We start from the raw sequence: 23,293 nt of genomic DNA, 5'->3' as shown, positions 1-23,293 counted from the left end.
GAGAAGATCTTCCTCCCTGTCTCTCCTCCTCTCTGTATATTTGACTTTGCAATAAAAATAAATAAATCTTTTTTTTAAAAGATGAAAAGAACACAGAAATCTTTCTAGAAATGATCAAAAATGATAACAAGTTAGTGACTTAAGAAAATTTGAATATGCCTACCGCTGAACTATTTGCTATTTTTCTAATGCCTTTTTCTGTATTTCATGTCCTGCAGGGAGAAGTAGCTCTTGGGGACTGATGCACGTCTCTGCAATTCAGAAGATGATAACAACCACACATTGTGAAGTGACAGAACCAGAGAATCTTCAAACTCTGCCATTGGAACACAGAAGTATTCATGTAAGTGAATAGGGCAGGCTATAACCCAATAACAAACTATGCTGTGTAGCAGAGTTTCCCCTTGCTACTAGATAAGAGAATTTCTAAAAGTTGGTAAAAAAAAAAAAAAAAAATAGAATTTGTAGCTATGCCTTTTTACTGCAAAAACTTTTGTCAATATGCACATTTTTTAAAACTAATATACACTGAAAAGTACTTACAAACTTTTATTTATTCAAAACGCACAGTGACATACACAGGAAAAGACTGATGGACTCTTTCATCTGCTGCTTCATTGCACAAATACTTGGAACAACCAGGCTCATCCAAGTTCAAGCTAGGAGCCAGGAACTCCACCTGGTCTTTCATGTAGGAGGCAAAGAGCAAATACGCAATTGCTTGACTAACTGTCTGCTTCCTCCCCTAGTGTGGGGTTAGCAGGAAGCTGGACAGGAAGCCAGAGGCAGACCTTGAACCCAGGCCCTCCAATATTTCACCTGGCCTCCTAAGTGGCAGGCTAACCTGCTGTACCCAATATTTACTCCCATGATATGCATTTTTGTGAGCTTTCGGAAGACTCTCATGCGTGGATTTCAGATATCAGAGATGATTCTTGGTAAGGAAGAGCCAACTTGTGTTTTATTCCTGACATCCATTTTGTGACTTTAGCTTGGTATAAGGAGGCTGCTGAGTAACAGAAGTCTGGGGAACTCCCCACGGCTGCATAGATGGCAGCAGTCAATGGAGCCAGTCCCATGCTGTGCTCTACAGGGCAGCTCCTCTGTGTTCCTGAGCTTGCAAAACACACAGCATTTAGGCAGAGCAGAGCAAACTCCAAGAGAGCCACTCAGATTCGCACAGCCTTAATTTAGCATTTTATCTAATTCAGCTCCGTTGCTTTCCTGTTAAAGTTTTCTTTTCTTCTAAAATCTCAAGTCAGTTTGCAAAGGGAGACCTGAGAGTGTAGAGGAGTCTGGGATGAGGACTGTGTGTGGTACGAAGAGGAGGCAAACGAAAAAGATCAAAGATGAGTTTCTCTACGCTGATGGGGGGGCACCTTGGCACCCAACCCTGGGAACAGATGCTGGCTGATTTGAATTTAAAAAGAGCAGAAGTAACCAAAGATAAGAAATAATTGGCTGAAAATGACAATACCTTACTCCTGACTGGGAAAGATAGGTTTCGAAGCAGATGTTAGGATAACTGACTTTTAACACCCAACCTGAAGGGAAACTGGCAGGAGAGAGGCATTGCCAGATAATGTTTCCTTCAGTTGTGCATTAAGACTTGGTCAGGGGAGAAGAAACCCTTTCCAAAGCCTCAGCAGGCTAAATCAATCTTGTGGAGGCCTTTGTGTTCCCGGAGAATGATGTCAGAACCCACCCCTGGAAGAAGAAAGAGCTGCTTGCGCTAAAGGTCACTGGAGAACTGTAAAGAAAAAATGTTATTTGTGATGACTTTGAAAAGCTTGTTGCAAGAAGAGGAGTCAACTGCCTGTGTTGGAGAAGGAAAAATCCTCTTGGTTAACAGCATTCAAAGAGTCATTTAGACATTTCAGAAAGTCTATGGAACTTGGAAGTGAAAGAATGCAAGACTGTGACTAGGAAAAGATGATGATAATATTTTGCTTAGCCTGTAAGACGATGTTTTCCATTTTGTTCATTTGTGTCTATGGTAGTCATGAAAATAATTGAGAAGTTTCTGACAGTAAGAAGGAAGCAGACACTAATGGTTCCTCTTAGCTTTTCACTGCCAGACCCAGACGATGCTAGGGTTAAGCAGATACTTGTGGCTCATTGACAGAGTGTAGGATGTGCCTCTAAAGCAAAGACCTGGTGATGCATTTCCGTTCCATCAGTTCTAGCCTTGAGAATAATAGCATGTCATTTTCTCTTACAGCATCTACTCTTTTCAGTTCAGTAAACACACTCGATGGGCATTCCTTGTGGGATTATTGTGAAATGTCTCTATACAGAGTGGACTTTGAGGCAGGGGCTCAAGAGATCTGTTGCACTTAAATTCACTTTAGTAGTGAATCACATTAGCACTTACTATGTGTAAGTCCTTTATGCACACTGTTTTAAGATTTATTTATTTTTATTGCAAAGTCAAATATACAGAGAGGAGGAGAGACAGGGAGGAAGATCTTCTGTCCAATGATTCTCTCCCCAAGAAACCGCAATGGCTGGTGCTGCACCGATCCAAGCCAGGAGCCAGGAGCTCTTCCTCCAAGTCTCCCACATGGGTGCAGGATCCCAAGGCTTTGGGCCATCCTCGACTGCTTTCCTGGGCTACAAGCAGGGAGCTGGATGGGAAGTGGAGCTGCCAGGGTTAGAACCGGCATTCATATGGGATCCTGGTGCATTCAAGGTGAGGACTTTAGCCACTAGGCCATTGCACCGGGCCCTATGCACACTCTTGTGGTCATCCCACCAGTTTGATGACCAACGGTGGATCTTGACCCCTGTAGTCTGACAAAGACGCTGAGGCTCTGAGAGCTGAAGAAACTTATTCCTGGTGCAAGAAGATGCTGAATGGTTGAACAAGGCTGCCTGGTTCAAAGTCCCAGCTCTTATCTGACCAGAAGTGAGGAAGAGGGGTATGATTGGATTATCTTTCTCTTGGTTTCTATTATGACACAGGGAAAAAAGATGAGATTTTTTCTCTCTTAGCATAAAGAGCTGGTAACCTCAGTTCAACACTGAAAGTTAGAGAGACTGACCTTAAATACAAAAGATACAAAATAAGTAGTACCTCCTGGTCCAGGCAGTATTGTAGGTGTTCTATGGTGTGGCTCAATAATTGTCTCAACAGTCTTCTAAGAAATCTGCCACAAGTGTCTCCATCTTACAGAGTCTCTCTATACTACCAGGAAGAGCCACTGCAGCTCCCAAGACTGCTGGCAGCCATTAAGCTCACATTGGTAGCTTGGGATCCATAGATGACTGGTACAAGACTCCTTGCCAAATCAAGTTTTTGAATGCTTAAGTCCCTTATATAAAAGGGTGTATTTGATGTAACCTGCATTCATCCTCCCATATAAGCTCCAAATCATTAGTAGATCACTTGTAATACCTAAAACAATATAGCCACTGTTTAAATAGTTGCTACTGTATGGTTTATAGAATAATGACCCAAAAAATCTTGTCATTTAGTACAGATGAAATTTTTTTGGGGGGGGTCAAATATTTTCTGTCTGTGGTTGATGGAATTTGCATACATGAAACCTCTTGGTCATAGTGGGCCAACTGTGTGTTCTGTCCACTTTGAGCCCTCAGACAAGCCAATAGGCAGTAGTTGGTGCTGTCCATGAGGTGCCACAGTAGAGGGCAACTGTAGCATCTTTACTTCTGGGAAGCTGGAAAAAGAGTAATGTTTATTGACAACTTATAATTTAAGTAGTAGGGACATTTTAAGTAACTAATATCCCAACTGGGATTCCAAATTCTTGAACTTCACCAGCGATAATAAGAATCTGTGAGTTATTTTTGATATTTCCAAATGGCTACTAGTATGTCACTAATCATATAAAATGTAGTCTTTGCATTTGGGTAACAAGTTTTAAAGAAAACTTTTAGGGAAAATTTTCATTTCTAAACTTGAACAAGGTTTCAAGGACTGCTAATTCTGAAAACAAGGGAATTTTTGTCCTGCTTGAGTTGGAATAATCCTTACTGATGCCAAGTTTCTCCCAATAGAGAAGATACCCCATTATTAAAGAGAGCTCCACAGGACTCAAAGACTTCGGCAAAGCAGTTGCCGGCAGACATGAAAGGCAATTTTAGCCATTTACTGAGAATTGCCAGTCAACATAAGAGCAGAAAAGGCATTTTGCTGCCAACTGGTTGAAGCGTGTGCCAGAATGATCATGCTGTTTCTTAATTGTCCTAAAAGCTTGTAGCCAGTAATTTCGCTGCCAAGCCTGACCTCACTTTCATGTTTTTTTTTATAATATGCAGATCACGGAGTGTCCCACTCAGAGCGGAAAAAATGAGAAATTACTTCCTTGTCTTTACTCACTTTGAAACCCACTGCAGAATCCATGTGATATCTCATTGTAAGTAATACAGCAGTGGCTATCTCAAACCCTTGAGTGCTATATTCTGTTGGTATAATCATCCTTGAGTACCTTTCAATATATGCTTAATCCTTGTGCAGACACAGAAAATGAGGGGACTCAGTATTGCTCCTAATGATGACAGAATTAGGACTGATGGACATAAAAGTCCATGTGTGGAATATGAAGTTGCAGATTCTAGAATGAAATGTAGAGCTTGCTCTTAGTTTTGACACATGCCTGTGCAAATATAACTGTGTGTATACGCATGTATGTATGAAAGTGTAGTGTGCATACCTGGCAAAAGACCCAGCATCAATGGTTATGCTAAGAGTGAGAGAGAATGAGAATGACCACCAATGGGAGCATTTATTTTTATGTCCATGTACCTCTGTGTGTTAGTGTTTCGTAATAAGCATGAATCATTTTTACAATTTCACAAATAGTTTTAAAAATTTTTTAAAGGAGATGATAAATGCCCCCATATAATGGATAGAATTGTCTAGTTTAATCCATCAGGCACAGGGTTTTTTTTTAATAAAATTTATTTTATCTGTATTTGAAAGATGAAGTTGGGCCCGGCGCGGTGGCGCAAGTGGTTAAAGGTCCTCGCCTTGCACGCCCGGGATCCCATATGGGCGCCGGTTCTAATCCCGGCAGCCCCGCTTCCCTTCCAGCTCCCTGCCTGTGGCCTGGGAAAGCAGTCGAGGACAGCCCAAAGCTTTGGGAACCTGCACCCGCGTGGGAGACCCGGAAGAGGCTCCTGGCTTCGGATCGGCATAGTATCGGCCCGTTGCGCTCACTTGGGGAGTGAATCATCGGACGGAAGATCTTCCTCTCTGTCTCTCCTCTCTGTATATCCACCTTTCCAATGAAAAAATAATAAAAATAAATCTTTAAAAAAAAAAAAAAAAAGAAAGATGAAGTTACATAAAGGAGGGTAGGAGAGACAGAGAGAGATCCTCCATGGTTTAGTCCCCATACAACCACAATGACTGGAGCTGGGCTGCTGTGAAGCCTGGAGACAGGAGCTTCTCCCGGGCCTTCCACATGAGTGCAGAAGTCCAACTCCTTGGGTCAGCTTCTTCTGCTTTTTCAGGCCAGCATCAGGGAGTAGGGTCAGAAGTGGAGCTACCTGAACTTGAACCGACTCTTACTCTGGCACTGCAGATGCCACAGCACTAACCCTGGACTCAGATTTTTAGAACAACTTTAAAGAGACATGAGAAAAATCCCTTTTCAACTCTGGAAGAAAACAGTTGTCTAACACCTGAGTCCTATGAAAAACAAACAAACAAACAATCTTCTCAATCTGTCTTGGAGGCCCCGCCCTAAAATAGAATCAGGCTGAGCTGGGATGGTTAGAGGCTTCCATTGGCCATTTCTGACTTCTTAGAGTTCTTGGAGAAACACAAGAAAGATTTCAAAACGGAGGCGGGGGGAGGATGTAATATTCATAATCCCTTTAAATTAAGATTCCATGAAAAAGGCAATTTGAGAAAGTCCCTCTTTCCCACCAAGGAACTGTTAGGAGCAAAAGCAAAAATTTTAAAGCTTTCACTGAGTTCAACTCCTAAATGCTTTCAAAAAGTTGTTTGACAGAAAAATCTTCATCCAGCCAACACTTGATTTCACCTACTATATAATGGTGTAATAGAGTTTCGAGTGGTTTCATGTAAAGGGCTGAACACCTGGCTCACAACACATGGTCAAGAATCCCTCGTCTAATAAAAGCCAGCATAAATGAGCTTTAATGAAAGTACCAACACTTCTACTGAATGAAAAAGTAAACATAGATGCGGGAGGTTGTTGGGAAGGGACAGTGGTTCTGTCCTTGGTCTGGTCATCCCGTTTGGTCTCCTATCTGTCCAGATATCTATCACACTGCACAGCCACTACTGTGTCTTGCTAGGAGCAGCGAGGAGTGTCATCTTTGCATTCAGAGCAACCAGCATACAAAAACTAGAAAGTGAGCCGCTTATAGACTGCTTTGCAACTGGATGAGATTGCAATTGGAAATTTCTAGCTTTGCTCTGTTCTCAGATATTCAGCATAAAATACAGGACAAAGCCTGTTACATTTTTCACAGACATTTCTCTCATGATGAGACCTGGCCTTAGAGAGTGAAAATCAACCAAAGGGAAACCTCCTAGTACTTCCAGGATGTAAACTGGTAACTAAGGAGTTCCAATGTGACGGCTCCAAAGAAGGTACTTGTGAAATGTTAAAGCAAACTCTGTAGGGTGATAGGTTTTATGTTCTCCAACATAACTCTGGAAATACACCTGGATGATTTTCATTCACATCATATTTGTGACCAAAATAAAACATAAGGCACATGGGAGAATCAAATATGGAGTCACAAGAATTCTGTTTTAAGAGTTGTGGTGGGCTGTGTCTGAGAGTGGTGTCTGATGCCAGCATCACATAATGTCCTGGCTGCTCCACTTCCAATCCAGCTCCCTGCTAATGCACCTGGGAGGGCAGAATAAGATGGTCCAAGTACTTGGGCCACTGCTACCTACATTGACAACGCACAGAACCTCCTGAATCCTGGCCTTAGCTTGGCTCACCCCTGTCTGTTGTGGTCATCTGGGGAGCGAGACAAGCAGGTATAAGGTGTATCTCACTCTCTCTCAAGTGTATCTCTATTGCTCTCTCTATCTGTCTTTCACTACAACTCTGCCTTTTAAATCGGTTTAAAAAAAAAAAAGCATCATGGGACCAAGATACTGTGGCTGCAGCTCTTTCTTCTTTTTGTTCACTGTCTTTTCTACAAATCACCAAGGTAACCACTCAGGTCAGTGACTTGGATGGAAAAGATGACTTTACAAGAGTGTAAGGAGCATTGGGGACGTATTCCAAGGAGGCCTGTTTTAGAATTAATTTCTAGGTTATTTCTAACCTAGAACATCTTTCTTCTGACTTCAAGTCTGAAGTGTTCTTCCCTAAACCTCTTTCCTCCGTATCCCTCCAAATGCTGAGATTGTCCCTCAGCTGTCTCGTTGCCCTCCAAGGAACCCTCTGCAAGGATTCTGGGAAACTGGGGATCCCAGCTTCTATTGGGAGCTGTTAGTTGGCTGTTGGCACTCCCCTGAAGAAACATCCTAACTTTCCTTCTGGACTTGCTCCTGGGAGGCATCATCTCCCATAATTACTCAGGCTTTTCATAGCCCTTTGTTTGCAGTGGCTGTGGGCACACAAAAGCCTCCATTGCACTTCAAAGCCTTTGTCTGGACAGCTTGAAACTCCAATGTCAGTCATAACTCCTTTACATGGACTGTTCATTATGTAGTCGTATGCTTGTGCTGCCTCTATGGTCATAGGTGAGCCACTTCATATTTCCAAGTGATGGGATTGGGAAACCCCATCACTGACAAGGCATCAGTCACTGGGTACTCTCATATAAAACACACACATCCACATTTATTTTCACAATGATTTACAAAGGAGTTGGGATTTTTCATGTCACCATTTACTAACACAAATAATGTTGGGCATGTTCCTTTTCTGAACCTTAATTACCTCATCTATGAAGTGGAAAAAATGTCCTATGAGGAGTCTTATAGACAGATTCCAGGAATAAGACCAGACTCAGAGAAAAGATAAGTCACAAATACTAATGGTGCATAAACATATAAAAATATTTAGTTATAGTCAAAGCAGAAGAAAGAAAAGAGATGTGGGGTGGAAAGAAATGATAACCACAAGTTGTCCCCAAGTTCACAATAAGAAGTTGGTTAAATTCGCATACAAACCACAAAGGGGGGATTTAGTAAATTCCAGTGACTTTCTTTCATTGGCAAGACCTTCTAAATTACACATACTCTCCCAAGGCCCCCAATGCCTTGCCTTCTTTCCCTCTCTTGTGTCTTCTTCATTCAATGATTCTTTAAATTTCCCCCTCTTTTCTTCAATTTGTGCCCATAGTCATAGAGTGGATTTTTGTCCTGTAAATAAGCCAAGTCACACTAGCTAAGGTATCGTGGTGGAATGTGGAACATCCAGGACATGAGCCGGCGTCCATATGAGATTGCAATACTCGCAAAGAGAGGATTAGCCAATTGGGCCATCATGCCGGGCCCTTGTCTAACAACTTAAATCATAAATTCATGAACATTTTATTGGTATCATATAAAATTCTTACAAGGGAAAGCCAAGACAAATATTAGATAACTTCCTAAAAATATTTTCTTAAACATTTTTTCTGTGAAAATTATACTCTAGGTAAAATGAGTGTAACTTTAATAACACTTTTATTTACTTTCTCTTAGAATCTATTTTTATTTGGCTTTTCTGACTATATATTTATTTCAGAAAACTGGAAATTATAGGGAAGTAGATAACATTTAAACCATCTATAGTTTTACCACCAAAAAATAAATGCTATTTTGAGGATATATTATCCTTTTAAAAATGTTCTTATTTTATAAATTTGAGAATATTCACATGTACAGTTTTTGCACTCATTTATTGATATGAACATTTTATGAGATCACAAAATCTTTTTACAAACAAAATTTCAGGTTATTGCATTATATCAAGAGATCTAACAAACTGCCTATTGTAAGCCATTTTGATTATCTAAGATTTGGTTGATTTTTGTCTGTCCTGGATCCCTTCTTCCTCTTTGATTATTAGTGAAGCTAAGACCATCAATGTTCATGCACATTTCAGATTTGTGAATTATCTGTTCTGATTGCTTTTCTGTGTGTGATAGTGATGGCCATGGTTACTGTCTTTAGCAGGGAACTTGGAACCAAGAATACTCAAGGCCAGCTTAGAATGGAGACTTGGGTAGAGAACTATAGATGAACACATAAGTTATCTTATTCCCAGCATTTATTTTTGTACTGGCATTCCATAAAACCAGGAGTGTTAACAAGAATTTTTCTTTAATGAAATTTCATCTACTTATTTTTAAAGTCATAATTACAGGGAGAGAGAGAGAGAGGAAGACAGCAAAATCTTCTGTCCACTCAGTCCCCCAATTGAACCTCAACAGCTTGGACTAGGCCAGGGTGAAGCCAGGAGTCTGGAACTCCTTCAAGGTCACCCAGCTGGGTGCAGGGGCCCAAGGTGTTTGAATAGTTTCTGTTGCTTTCCCAGAGATTAACTGGGAGCTGCATAGAAAATAAAGCAGCCTTAACTCAAGCTGCCACTCATCTGTGATGCTGGACTCACAGGCAGCAGATTAATGCACTGCACTACAATGTTGGCCCAAATAGAATTATTTCTGTTGCTTCAAAATCGATTGGCAAGTGGATTTCCAAGTATATCCAGATTAATGTATGGCTTGCAGCTGAACAGGAAACTACCAAGACATGAGCTTTCTCAAGATAACTTTAGGCTCCATGGGAAAATCATTTGTCTTATAAATAGTTTTCTTTTGTCTGAAAGGCTCAACTCAGCTCTCTGCATGGAGATCTTCAGAAGACAGAGAACAGGAGGTAAATGGCCATCCTACAAATTTGAGATTTTATACCAACCAGGACCTTCTCATGGCCCTCTTCCTGCCAGCCTCATTGATAATCAGATCGGACACATCAGGGAATGCAATTATAGCTTGGAGAACAAATAGAACCTTGGCTCCTTTTCCAAGTATGAAAACCTGTTATTTTACCTATCACACTAGAAAGACTCTGATATATTTCCTAGACTTGATGTTTGATAAAATCCATGACATTTGGGCACAGAAATCCACTTAGTCTAGTCCTTAAGGATGAAACTCTCTTGAAGTCAAAGATGAAATCTTTAGCTTCTTTGCAACTCACACTGCAGAAAGACTGCCCAGAGTCGTCATATGAGAAGTCAGTAGAAAATGCACTGCCTTTTTAGATGCCAGGTCCTTAGAGGGAACAATGCAATTGACTAAAGGGGAGGAGATGGGCTGCATCAGTCAATGACTAGGGATGCTGTCCAACATAATTCAGCTCACAACAGTCATTTTGAGCAGAAAGCAGTGTTTTCACAATGGCCTTCCACACCTTTTACACCCCTGTTTCCACCTTTCTTTCTCCTGTTCTGACTACCCCATACACAACTTCATACAGGGAGGACAATGCTGAAACCCCTACATTTCTAAGCTTGGGGAGCCCTGCTACATGGCACTTCAAAGGACACAAAATTGTTTTATAAACACACACACACACACACACACCCCTCATATGGTACTTGGTTGCATATAGCACATATTTAATACAAAAATTCAAAAATAGGAATCTTTATCTAAAATCAATCAGATTCAATTTTCCATCTCTGTGGATGAGCTGAAGATAATGCGCTGTGTTGTAAGGACGGGCAGGTAATTGGTCTAACAGTAAAGCCGCTGTTGGAATATGGCTTGTCCTATCTCTCAAGGCGTGGGTTCAAGTCCCAGCTCCACTCCTGATTCCAGTTTTCAGTTCACGTGTACTCTGGGAGGCAGCAGGTGATTGCTTAAGTCATTGGACCCCTGGGACCCATGTGGGAAATCTGAGTTGGGATTCTAGGCCCCCTGATACAACCCCAGACATTGTAGGCATTTGGGAAATGAACCAATGCAAGTTCTGTGCACCCCTCAAATAAATAAGATAGTTTTTTTAAAAAAAAATCTATTTATTTAGTTGAAAGGCAGTTAGATTAAGAGTATGAGTGAGAGAGAAAGAGAGAGACCTCTCTATTCATTCCCCAAACACTTCAATGGTTGCGGCTCGACCAAGCCAGAGCCAAGAGCTCCCTTCCAAGTGAGTGCAAGGGCCGATCTCCTCTCTCTTAGGGAACTGGATTGAAATTAGAGCACTAGCCAGAGATACTACATCACACACTATGCCACAATGCTTCTATAGTAAATACCTCTCTTAAACCTGAAGGAAAATATCAAAGAATGATTCATGGTTTCTATCTCGACCAGAGTGTTTCTAATCCTCTTCTATGTGAAAAAGCCACCTGGTGAGCTTCCAGTGATACCAATACTCAGACTGCACCTGAGACCAATTACATCTGAATTTCTGGGGCAGCAGTGCAGAGGGCAGTGTGTTTTCAAGTGCTCTTACGGCTTCCAGAGTGCAGACAGAGCTTAGAAGCTCTGCTTCATGGGGCTCCCCTTTCTTGCACTCTCTCATTGCCTACATCTTCCAGGCACTGAATGAGGCCATGCCTTTTCCTTTAATTTATTGATATAAAATTCCATCTCATCCCTCTTATGTGAACTGTCCTCCATCCTGGTAGACCAATTTGATAAGTCCTCATTTTTTATTCTCTTATGATTCGGGCACTGGGAAAACAAGAAAAGTATCTTTGTGTGCACTGGCTTAAGCCAGCCACTTAAGACCCAAAGAAAATCCTTTTCTTTGTTCTTTAAAAGAACATGGGCAATCAGACTAGGCTGGAAATGAAGCCATTCCACAGGTGAACTCTACAGAGTTTAATTTATACATTTCTGTTGACACATAATGCAACAGAAGATACTCACATGTGGGGTTCATAGACTTCCCACTCCACCTTGGCCTGCTAGTAGTCCCTTCTTCTCCCTTCATTTTTCTTTTCTTTTCTTTTTTTTTTTTTTTTTTTTTTTTGAAACCAAGGGGAAAATTTAACTCTGGTAAGAAAGCCAGTTCACATAGAACATAGCCCTCAGTCTTCAGGGCTGTGGCTCCTCTAGAACTTGTGTAGAGTTCTGCACAACACAGAGAGAAGGGACGCAAGGCCTGGTGACACAGAGTAGAAGAAACAGGAGCGCCCAGAAACTTCGGGATGCTACAACTAGAAGAGCAAAAGAGATTGTCATAAATTTCTGGATTGAATGCACAGAAATGTTGGCGAGAGTCAGGTGCAAAGACTCAAAGCTCATTTGGGCCGTGCTGTGACATCCTCTGCAAGGAGAGATGTCTTTCTGTGGGATGGGCTCAGGACTAGAAGGCTTGCGATTTAAGCACATGTGGCTAGTGCAGCAGAGGTACTGAGGTGTTTTTTTTTTTTAAATTTTTGTTCATTTTCCTTCATTTAGTGAAACAAATATGTGTAGCGGAGGCTCATACTGGATAGTGCAGCCTTAAGGACCATGTATACATGTATCTATTTGTATACAATTATATACATACCTAGCTAAATAAATGGTTTTATAGCAGTACATAATTATATACCCTCGTGCCTCAAGAGTGTACATATAGACACAATGGCATAAATTCCTTGTCTGATAGAGGAATGTTCCATAAAAACTGAAGCAGAAAATAGTGCTTAGGTCATTTGCAGGAGGAAGGTTGTGGATGGGTAGGACAATAAAGTGACTTTGAGGAGATACTTTTTTAATTAAAGACCAAAAAAGAACAAAACAAAAGCAAAAACAAAGAAAATCCAATGAGCCCATCAGTGGATTTGGAATCTAAGCATTTTTCCCTTGATCTTTTAATCTTTTAGCAAAAGATTTTTAAAACTGATGCATAATGTTTCAAGGTAAACGTGGACTGTTAGAGATGGCCTTGACAATTGGGAAGAAACTCAAAAGGCAAAAATAGGAAAACTACCTCTTTTTAAAACAGGATTTATTTATCTATATTGAAAAGGCAGATTTTACAGAGAGAAGAATAGAGACAGAGTGAAAGATCTTCATCCACTGGTTCACTCCCCCAAGTGACCACAACAACCGCAGCTGAACTGATTTGAAGCCAAGAACCAGGAGCTTCTTCTGGGTCTCCCATGTGAGTGCAGGAGTCCTGGCCTGTCCTTTACTGCTCTACGAGGCCACAAGCAGGGAGCTGTGTGGGAAGTGGAGCAACCAAGACACGAACCTGAGGTCACATGAATCCAGGTACATGCAAAATGAGGACTTTACCTACTAGGTTACTGTTCTGGACTCCCCTCACCCCCTAAAAAAAGCAGTTTTTAATGATGCTGGATGAGTTTTTTTTTTTATATGCATTCACAAAGGACATTTTAGGCACCATAGCTTATAGGAGAATTTATATCAAAGTCATTAAAACTGTATAAAATGTAAAATGTGAAGTTCTAGCTACCAGAATTATTAGTTTGCCTTTAAAACTTCACTACCCCATGTTGACTTTCCCCTCATGGCCCAGGGAACTCGATGCTACTGTAATGAACTAAACAATGATTTGCCCACCCAGAAAGAAGCAGAAGTGTATGCAGCTAGGATGCTATGAGCCGCTTTCCGTACTCATCCATGTCTCCAGGTGTCTATCCTTTGCTAGAGTTAGCCTTGTAGTTCTTATAGTGTGCTGTGCTGCTGCCTGCTTGTGGGTCTTTGCAGATGTTTTCCCTCCTTCGGAAACCGCTCTTTCCAAACTCTTTCCAAAGCTACTTGTGCACTTCCTTAGACGCCTTATCGTCAACATGTCCCACCTTTCCCAGATTACACTGATTCTTCCTGTTTTATGTTTCATGGTACCCTATACTCTACCATACAATTTTTTTATAATTATAATTAGAACACTTATGTAAGTATTGCTTGATTTTTATCCTATATTCTGGAAGATTCATGGGGCAGATTTCACAACCTGCTTTGTTCACCACTGTGCTGTGCCCCCAGGGTTTAGAACAATACCCCGCAGATAGTAGATACTCATCAAATAGTAAGTGTTCAATAAATGGACATGTGCATTAAAACATTTCCACTTCATTTTATCCCTCCCTTTCTTCCATTTGGTTATATTATATACTGTAGTGTTTTCTAAAGAGCTTGTTAAAAATAATTGATTTTACCTATTTATTTGAGGGACATAAATGAACAAAGTGAGGTCCCGCATAGGATTCCTGCCCCAAGTCCCCAGAAACTCAATCCCACAGCTAGAGTCATCACCTGCCGCCTCCCAGGGTTCCTGTTAGCCAAACGCCAAAATCAGCAGTAGAATCAGACCTTGAACCCTGGCATTTCAACAGGGGTATAGGCATCTCAAAACGGATCTTAACTGCAGCACCAAATACAGACCCCTGTGCTGTATTACTCTGTTCTCTACTGTGATGAAAGAATTCACAAGAAGCTCTAAGCTCTGTACTTACCTGATCAAGTCTCATATTTCTTGTTCAGTGCCCCCTAAGATCTACAAGAGCATCCACTGGTGAATCATTAAGTCATAGCAGCAACAAACAGGTTAGGGCCCAGCATGAAGCTGGCCTGACATCTAGCCAGGCTTCGGGCTGTCACAGAAATACCTCCATTCATTTCAGAAATGTGCTTACCACAGAAAGATGAGGCTCAGCTTGTCAGATTTATGAGACAGTGAATTTTCAGGATGCCTTCAATCAATAGAAAAATAGACATTCTCATCTGAAGGCAGTGGGGATAGGACTAGCTGGGAATTCCAGAGTAAGGGAAATAAGGTGATTCTTGAAGAATTCTTTTAACACAGCAATGTGCTATCACAACGCACTAATTTACCACAGGGAGAATGACTCATGGAATAGTTTGACTCAATTACTACCAATTTTTGGGAAATTTCAAGGTATGTGTTGGTTAAAAGAGGGACTAGTCAGCATGGGAGACATAGAAAGGCAGGAGAGAACTCTAGCTGACAAGTTCATAGACAGTAGAACTGCAGGAACCATGGTCAGGTTGGCAAAACCTTCCCTGCCTGTTGAGAAGGCTCATCAAGCTACCCCTACCTATTGAGGCTTAATGTCATTTCATCTAAATCTTTGTTTTGACTCTGTGTTCATCAAGCTACCGTTGGTTATAATGTGGTTTCTCACAAAAGTCCCAGAAGACTGTCTGCAAGGAGAGGATATGCTCATCTTACACGCTTTGGGCCTAACAGCACTGTTTCTCATTGGAAGCACATTAGTGTTGGACACTTGGATAGCCTGATTCTGACAGTGAGCATACCTCTCCTAGATGAACAGTGAGAATCAGGTGTCAGGGCCTGTATGGCTGAAGTCAAATAAGAAACCTGATACAACCACTACAGATCATCACCCTGGCAGGCCCTGAGGGAAAAGGTTAGCCTTTTCAGGCAACACCCTCCCTACTTGTGCTCTAAACACTTTCTTTCCAAATTTAACATGGAGACCAGAGAAAAGGAAGTTTCTGTTGGCTACACAACAGAGGGTAGCCGGTACCAACAGCATACCCTCTCCTAGGTGAACAGTGAGAATCAGGTGTCAGGGCCTGTATGGCTGAGGTCAAATAGGAATCCTGATACAACCACTCCTTCCTCCTACTTTTCTGCTGCTTGCCCACTTCCTGATTCTCATCGTCTTTCTGGAGTCAAATGTGAGTTGGATTTCAAGTGTCATGATTGGAGCTTTTAAGGGCTCTACAACAGAGGGTAGCTGGTAGCAACAGTTTCAAATACAGGGAACTTGTAAAACTCTAAAAAATAATAACTATGGGGGAAGACAAAGTATAAATGAACCAAATCCAGCTACTTCACAGAAGAGCACATAGACAATGCCGAAAGTCAGTAAACTGAAAAATATAAGGGACCCAGCTTATTCAGAGATATGGAGGTCACTGTCAGAAGACAGAGCTGTAGACGTTCTCAGTGCTTACCTTCAAAAACATCATTGAGAAAGAATGACAAAATAAATTTTCAAAATACAAGTTATTTTTTACTATTGCTGTTTCACTTTATGATTTGCTTTTGGATCATGTGCATTTTGATTTACATATTAACCAATTCACATAGAAGGTCAGCTATATACAAGCGCTAAGCTTAACTTGCAAATCTTTTTTCCCTTAAAAATGTACTAGAGGAAGCAGAAAATAAACAGGTAAAACATATGGTGGGTCAGACAGTGTTAGGACTTTATTTCTATCCACAAGAGATTTGAACAGATGTGAATGAGGTGGGATGATGCCTAGGAAAGAACAGATAGGCAGAGGGGACAAGCTGGTACAGAGATCCTACCTGGGGAATAAGGGTTTGGTGAATTGGAGGAAGAGCAAGGCGCTGACATGGCTGAAGGGAGTGAGTGGGAGGAGGACAGGTGGCAGGGCAGGGCAGGACACACAGTACAAGGCTTTGCTTCCATAATCAGATTTTGACCTGGGACCTCATGGGAGGGAATAGAGGAGCCAAAAAAAGGTAAATGTTAATTAAGAGGAATGTTTAAAATTAGGAATTGAGTTTTTTGTTTTTTTTTTAATACACATGTTGGGCCCGGCGCAATAGTATAGCGGTTAAAGTCCTTGCCTGAACACACCAGGATTCCATATGGGTGCCAGTTCTAATCCCGGAAACTCCACTTCCCATCCAGCTGCCAGCTTGTGGCCTGGGAAAAGCAGTCAAAGACGACCCAAAGCCTTGGGATCCTGCACCCACGTGGGAGACCTGGAAGAAGCTCCTGGCTCCTGGCTTCAGATTGGCTCAGCTCCAACCATTGCGATCACTTGGGGAATGAATCATTACATGGAAGACCTTCCTCTCTGCCTCTCCTCCTCTCTGTATATCTGACTTTGTAATAATAATTTAAAAATACATGTCATAATGTTTCATTAAATAAAAGGAATCATTTTCTTATTTCCATGTGTGACCCATGGGCTACCTTCCTCTGTCCTCATGAACTCAGCATCACTGCTCTCAGGGACAGTCCATCCTCCACCAAGTGCAGCCAAGGCTGATAAGGCTTTAGAACCTGAGCATGTGAGCAGTTCCTTGGGTGTGCCAGCCTCCTCCCCTTGATTTTTGAATCTTGGGTATTTCTGTCCCTTTGCCCTTTTCAGTGGTTCAGCTGATCATTTGACTCCCACAGAAGAGGAATTGACACGGATCTTAGAGTCCTGTGTTGGGTCGGGGGAGGAGGAGGATCTAAGCCCCACAGTGTGTCAAGGGCAGAGGAGTGGGTGCAGCACCCTCCAAGGTTGGCCCTAAGTGTATGCATTGTCTCTGAGAACTTGAGCAACAATATCAGAACCAATCGAGTTATCTTCTGTCATCTCCATGTGCTGACAGTTCAATGAGTCAGTGAGAAAGTACCATTTCCCCTCCAAAATTCTTAGTTTTTGTTTAACTTCTAAGCAGTTATCATTGAGTTTAAATAACATACATGAAAACTTCAAATCGTACTTTTTTTATCATTTAATAAACATTGTATTCTGCATGGAAATTAATTTGCACACCTCTCAGACCATCAACCCCGAGTGCATGGGGTTTACTTAAAGAGACAGTTTTTAGCAGATGACAGTTATTAGTTAACTTTGGTCTTCATTGATAAACAAGAATCACCCATGATCAATAATCTCAGTCTTATCAATGCGTAAGGAACAAAACTTGAGTTACATCAATCCTGTCATTGTGTGTATAATCACTTGCAAGTTTTGTTTGTGTTTCAAATTTGAAACAGTGAGATAGCACTGAAGTTGTGAGTGACAATATTTTATTTTGGAAAAGGTGCGTTTTAATTTCAAGTATGAACTTATTAACTGCATAATAAATGTAAATCAAAAGTTGTAGCTTCTTGTGGGCATTCGGCATAGCGGTGGGGCTGCCACTCGAGGCACCTGCTCCGTATCATGGTGTGTGTGTATAAGCTCTTTTTCCACTTCCAGTTCTGGCTTTCTGCAAGGGTGCACCCTAGTAGGCAACAAATGACGGGTTAGGCACTTGGTTGCCTGTCAACAATGTGGGAGACTTGAATGAGTTTTGGACTTCTGGTGTTGGTCTGGCCCAGCTTGGGCTGTTGTAGACATTTAGGGAGTGGACTAGCAGTTGGAAGATCTTTTGCTTTTTATTGTTTCTATCTGCCTTTCTAATAAACATTGTTCAAAATTTTTAAAAGTTATATTTTCTTTGAACTGTTAGTTAAATGAGCCTATAAAATAATGTTCATTATTATAACATTGTTATTCATATGTACATTTTACGTTGACACAATATATCATATGAAGTAATTTGATTAGAAAATATACATATCCTATAATCTCATTTTCCATAAAAACATTTATCGTCTCATATTTTTATATAATATAAACAATTATTTGTCACCATTGCATAATTAATTTTAAGTGATTTTTGTCTTATAGGAGGATGCTTATCTGTTCCCAGTGTTGGATGTGTTAAGTGCCTCACTGGATCTAGAACTTCTCATCTTTTCCAAAGTTTTACAGGTAATTCTGCTACAAAGCCAGATGTCAGTCACAATCAGCAGCTGGTTTATTACTTTCTCTCTTTCTCAGCATTCCCCATCTTCCTCCTGGAGACCCCCTCTACACCTAGTTTTTGTCACATTGATGATCCCTGAGATAAATGAAGGGATGCTAATCAAAACCTTTGTTACTCCCAGGCAGTGGAGTGCTGGTAAACACCAAATGCCTGGCTCTGGGGATTTTCAAGCAGTTACAGATTTCCATACAATAAATGTTTCCAGAACCTTCATTCCACATCTCCAAGGTAAGCAAACTTGTTTGGGAAATTCCTGACAATTGAACAATTAACTCTCCCAAGCTGGCCCACATCAGCTGAAACCCCGCTGCTGCTGGGCATTCATAAGACTTTCTGCTAAGAGGAGTGCATTTTCCAGATTATTACTTGAATTTCCAATTGATCTTTAAGATATAGACCCCTCTGAGATGGCTGTGTAATGCAGGGCTCCAGGTGCCACCTGGGAGGTCTGCTTCCCATATCACCATGTCTGGATTCAAATCCTGACTCTATTTCTGTTTCTCACTTTCTCTCAGTCCCTCCACCTCCTATGTGGAATTCAAGGCTCCTAGCTTTACTGTGGCCTACCCATGGCTCTTGCAGGTGTTTGAGAAACAAGCCAGTAGAAGGAAGATCTCTCTTTTTTTTCTTGTCTCTGTTTTTCAAATAATAAAAATTAAAAGCCAGGGCTCAGCATGGTAGCCTAACGGGTAAAGTCCTCACCTTGTACTTGCTGGGATCCCAATATGGGTGCCAGTTTGTGTTCCGGCAGCCCTGCTTCCCATCCAGCTCCCTGCTTGTGGCCTGGGAAAGCAGTTGAGGACAGCCCAAAGCCTTGGGACCCTGCACCTGCATGGGAGACCCAGATGAAGCTCCAGGTTCCTGACTCGGATGGGCACAGCTTTGGCCATTATGGTCACTTGGGGAGTGAATCAACAAATGCAAGACCTTCCTCTCTGTCTTTCCTCTCTGTATATCTGACTTTCCAATTAAAATGAATCAAAACAAAACAGAGCAATAGACCTCTTTTTTTTTCAAGATTTATTTATTTTTACTGGAAAGTCAGATATAACGAAAGGAGAAGAAACAAAGAGGAAGATCTTCCATCTGCTGATTCACTCCCCAAGTAGCCACAATGGCCAGAGCTGAGCTGATACAAAGCCAGGAGCCCGGAACTTCTGGGTCTCCCACACGGGTGCAGGGTCCCAAGGCTTGGGGCTGTGCTCTACTGATTCCCCAGGCCACAAGCAGGGAATTGGATGGGAAGTAGGACTGCCGGGATTATAACTGGTGCCCATATGGGATCCTGGTGCATGCAAGGCAAAGACTTTAACCACCAGGCTATGGCAGCAGTCCTACATTTCTTTCTTTATGTATTTTGTGCAACACACCCCAGCTCTTTATCCAGGAATGATTTGGAATGGCAAGTTAACTTTCTGCCCATTTGTGCATGGACACAAACCTGCAGTGTCTTCCTTCTGCCTTCAAGTTTACTGCTAGGCTGTACCAACAAGAGAACGTGCGCTGCCTCCTCTCTCCCCAGCTAATTTGTTCCCTCTTACAAATCAGCTCATCTTTATTCATCCTTCCATCACAGACAGAGCTGCCCAGCACTGGGGAAGTCTCCATCTTGACTCTGGTGCTTGGCCTACTGCTCAGGAGAATGAGCTTTGTAACCAGACAGACCTGCGGTCAAGTTCCCACTCTACCCACTTACAGGATGCTAGATCATTTACTTCCCCTGAACCAGCAATAGCTGTCACCTTGGAGGGTTGGTGTTTCAATGAGCTAATACTTAAAAATTGCACTGCCTCTACCCAAAACAGAGTTAGCCTCAGTGCATGCTGCTATCATTCTAATTACTCTGATAAGTATTAACGATAATTTCCAGTTGCCATGGAAATGAATAGCTGAAGAGCTGATATACACCAAGATACACACTCCACCGGGCTGAAAACAATGGGAGGATCTTTTCCGTACTGCTCACTGCTTGCAGTGTTGATAATTACTTGCATTGTTTAGAAGCAAGCTGAGTATAAAATTTCTCTGTATTACTTTGTAGAAACAAAGTCTCAGTACTTAATTCCCCCTCACTATTTAACTGTTTACTCAATGTGCTTTGTTTTCTTAATGATTTTGTGAAGACACAAGAACCACATCTTATTCATCAGTAGCCCCTTCCCATGGCTCAGTGGAGTGCCTGCAATGAAGTGGGTTTTCAGTAAATATTTGATTGACCACATTGTTAACAGAAAAGGTTTACACTGCACTTTTGTTTGCTTGTTTTTATGCTGTACGTCTGTATTCTCTTCCTAGTCTTGATTCCAAATCCAGGGACTGTGGAAAAGCAAAGCACCCCCTGCCCCCCCACAGACATGTGCACTGTTTAGATCCATACAGAGGATATGTGTATGGGAATTGCATGTTGGTGTAATGGGTAAGCTTCCACCTGTGATGCCAGCATCCCATTTGGGTGCCAGTTCATGTCCAGGTTGTTCCACTTCCAGCCAGCTCCCTGCCAATGCCCTGGGAAAAGCAATGGAAGATGGCTCAAGTGGTTGGGCCCCTGCACCCACATAGGAGACCCAGAAGAAGCTTCTGGCTTCTGGCTTTGAGCTGGCCAACCCTGGCCATTGTGTCCATCTGGGGAGTGAACCAGCAGAAGGAAGATCTCTCATTCTCTCTGTCTTACCTTTTCCCTCTCAAATAAGTAAATGAGTATTTAAAAAAAAAAAAAAAAACCTGTGTATGTAGATATAGACCCAAAAAAGTGATCAATGACAGTTTCTAGGTTGTGTTCTAAGATAAGATGATGATGACACATTCAGGTTCCCCAGACCTGTGGTATTTCTCTGTGTCAATATTAGAAACTCAGTAGCTCTCAAGGGACACTTGGGAGCCAACCCAGGTTGTGCATATGATTGGCTGTTTGACACTTGCGTGCCTTCACATAAATCTTCCCATGTTGTTCTTGTAATATAACTGGGGAGCAGGAAATCTGCAGGCATTCCAGACATTTAAAAGCCTTGTACAGTGCTTGTTGACCAGTTGTAGAGGATGAAGGGCAGGGGGAAATGGTAGAGAGAGCAGGGGTCTGACTTAAGCCCTTGGGCACACACCATCTGCAGAGCTGGAGCACTGGCCTAGAAATAACTTCAGAGAGAAGCCAATTAATTCTCTGGCTTTGGAAATGTCAGATTTGGGGTGCTCAGAAACAGTCACGTAAGTCCTGTTGTTAAGGAGGAAATTGTATCGTGGACATAAGATAATAGAACATCAGAATGATCTGTGCTGGATCCATGCATTGGGAGGCCATCAGCCATTGATGTCGCTTAAAGACACGGGAGTGAATGAACACACCTGGGAAGAGAAATGAGAATCCCCTATACAGGAAAGACAGAGCAAGAATTGAAAACTTGCAAAGATACAGAAGCAGACTGGGTGCAGCAGTGGACTAGAGACCAAGAGAAAGTGAAATCCCAGCAGGCAAGGAGAGGAAAGAATTGGAGGCTGATTTCTAAAGTTCTTCCTGTTAGTTATTTAAAAAGGTGGTAGAGTTCTAGTTCTAGTTCATACAATATTACGATATCTTACGCGCAGCTAATTCCCGCAACCTGGTTCTTTACCATGAGCTGAAAACACCAGACGCAACGAGGTATCTTAGGATTATTCCAGCGGGCAGGAACAGGGGAAGGGGAAGGGGGGAAGTGGGACAGAAGGAGGAGAGAGGGAAAGAGCAAAGACGAGAAGGGAAGAGGGGGAGAGCCGCACCTGGAGGCCTTTTTTGTCTGCCTTTGTGGGAGGCGGGGATTGGGAGGGTTTGAGGGCAGGCCCCAGGGATTAGTGCCTGGGAATGATTGGTGAGTGGGTGGGGTTGGGGAAGGGGCTGGGAGATTGGGGGTGGGATTCTCAGGTGGAATGCCAGGTTATATCATTTCGTGAGCTGTGAGGAAGAAGAAATGGCGCAGGGTCCAGGGTGGGATACTGGAATAAGTCCTTACACTTCCTTTATGAAGGGGCACCTTGGGTTCAACAGCAGTAGGAGGGAAGGCAAGGAGACAGGAGTGAGTAGGAAGGGAAATACAGCTGCAGCGCAGGACCTAGGATCCCTGGACCCACCCCAAACTGCTCAGGGCCTGGAAGGGCTGCCAGCTCTCAGCCGGGATAACCAGGCCTTTGCCATCCTTCAGGGCAGCCGCACTTTGATGATTGGCTGTCCGTAGCTGAGCTCATACCTGAGCAGGCTCACAGCTGAAGACCCTGTCACCCCTGGCAGCTGGGAACTCAACCCCTGTCCTGGAGGGCATCTGGGCCAGACAGTCCTCAGTCGTGTGAAGGTTCAGCTAGGCTGATGGTGGGAAAATCTGTATTGCACTTGGCACAGTTTCTGTTTGCTGGCTGTTATGGGTTACAGCCTGGTTTTCAGATGGTCAAAGAATTGAGTAAGGAGAGTGTGCCAACAGTGCTTGCATTTGAAGGGAGGGTGCCTAGAAGGAGGTCAAGACTCAAGAGTGGGCTATGGATAGAAGGACATTGGAAGTTCTTCTTTCTCCCTGGGAACCCACGGTGTTCCCATGCTTGGTACACTTCACTAAAATGTGTGCAAGTCACCCTTCAGAGGCTAGGGCTCAGGAAGATGGCATCTCCTTGCCATCAGAGCATCCCCATCAGCCAGGATGCGAGCAGAGTCAGCACAGGTGAGCACTGTAGGTGGAGGGGTTTCTCCAAGGATTTAGACATCAGTGCTCTTACACATTGGTGTGCTGTTGCCTCTGCTTCTCATATTACAGCTGCATCGCTATGATCAGCCAGATAAGCAGGAAAGGGGACAAGCTGGGA

General features: G+C 42.4%; 1 long non-coding RNA gene across 1 annotated transcript in view; it reads left to right on the top strand.

Moving 5' to 3' along the window:
- The first annotated feature begins 208 nt into the window (after positions 1-208).
- Positions 209-23,293, top strand: part of LOC121149822 — a 35,618-nt gene continuing 12,533 nt past the window's right edge. The window contains exons 1-4 of the long non-coding RNA XR_005882856.1: positions 209-343; positions 4,282-4,379; positions 18,337-18,420; positions 18,597-18,703. This is a non-coding gene — a long non-coding RNA (uncharacterized LOC121149822). The remainder of the gene's footprint in view (positions 344-4,281; positions 4,380-18,336; positions 18,421-18,596; positions 18,704-23,293) is intronic.

The sequence above is a fragment of the Ochotona curzoniae genome, unplaced genomic scaffold, assembly GCF_017591425.1.
Source record: "Ochotona curzoniae isolate NIBS_2020 unplaced genomic scaffold, NIBS_Ocur_1.0 scaffold_4763, whole genome shotgun sequence".
Classification (NCBI taxonomy): domain Eukaryota; kingdom Metazoa; phylum Chordata; class Mammalia; order Lagomorpha; family Ochotonidae; genus Ochotona; species Ochotona curzoniae.
Note: the sequence above shows the minus strand (reverse complement) of the source record. Positions and strands in the feature narration are given on the sequence as shown.